We start from the raw sequence: 1185 nt of genomic DNA, 5'->3' as shown, positions 1-1185 counted from the left end.
TGTTGGCTGCATGGGCAGCTGTACCTGAACACGCCATCCGAGCTCTGTTTGACTCAATGCCCAGGCGTATCAAGGCCGTTATTACGGCCAGAGGTGGTTGTTCTGGGTACTCATTTCTCAGGATCTATGCACCCAAATTGCGTGAAAATGTAATCTCATGTCAGTTCTAGTATAATATATTTGTCCAATGAATACCCGTTTATCATATGTATTTCTTCTTGGTGTAGCAGTTTTAATGGCCAGTAGTGTACTTAACTTTGCTAGATGTGTCGCAAGCAAAGGGCGACATACAATATAATCGATCGTTTTCAGAATAGACAAGCACAAGTCTGTGCTTCGTAGAGGCTACAATGCATCGGCTAACGAAGTGGCTAACTTTGAAGCTGCTATCGAAGTCGGCTGCCAGCAATCGGGCGCGGCGCTTATGTCGCCTTCATGTAATGGCCACTGCTGTTACGTTGTCGTTCTGGAGGGTGGTCGGTCAGTGTGCAACTGGCTGACTTCTTCTCACAGTCGTCTCTTCTCCGTCGATCCCGACTGGCATGCCGGCGCTGACTTTACGCCGTAACATCTTCGATGCTCTGATTTTTCGCCAAAAGAAATTCAGTGGCAACCTCTCTGCCTGTAGCGTTGAAGACGCTATTTTGAAGGATACGTCTAGTGCCGCCACGTATCGGAACTTCATGTGACTATAGAGGCTGAAGCGTAAATACTCCACGACAATCCACAACAAATGATAACTAACTGACAACCTCAGCTGCCGACAGGTGTTGCTGATATACCTCGACGTGGACCGCTGAAAATGTGTGCCCCGACCGGGACTCGAACCCGGGATCTCCTGCTTACATGGCAGACGCTCTATCCATCTGAGCCACCGAGGACACAGATGAATAGCGCGACTGCAGTTACTTATCCTTGCAAGGGTTCAGATGGATAGAGCGTCTGCCATGTAAGTAGGAGATCCCGGGTTCGAGTCCCGGTCGGGGCACACATTTTCAGCTGTCCACATCGAGGTATATCAGCAACACCTGTCGGCAGCTGAGGTTGTCAGTTAGTTATCATATATTCCAGGGAAAAGCTGCACGGTCATCAACAGTAACTGTTCTTTCGAGAACAAGTTACTGTCTTCGTATATATAGTTAAAGGCTACCCAGCCATTGACCTTCGTCTGTGCGAATGCGCACA

General features: G+C 48.6%; 1 non-coding gene across 1 annotated transcript; it reads right to left on the bottom strand.

The window, feature by feature from the left end:
• Positions 1 to 807: 807 nt before the first annotated feature.
• Positions 808 to 881, bottom strand: Trnat-ugu (transfer RNA threonine (anticodon UGU)). The gene has a single exon. It is a non-coding gene; the product is annotated as a tRNA-Thr (tRNA).
• Between the last annotated feature and the right edge of the window lie 304 nt (positions 882 to 1185).

The sequence above is a fragment of the Schistocerca serialis genome, chromosome 10 (assembly GCF_023864345.2).
Source record: "Schistocerca serialis cubense isolate TAMUIC-IGC-003099 chromosome 10, iqSchSeri2.2, whole genome shotgun sequence".
Lineage (NCBI taxonomy): Eukaryota > Metazoa > Arthropoda > Insecta > Orthoptera > Acrididae > Schistocerca > Schistocerca serialis.
Note: the sequence above shows the minus strand (reverse complement) of the source record. Positions and strands in the feature narration are given on the sequence as shown.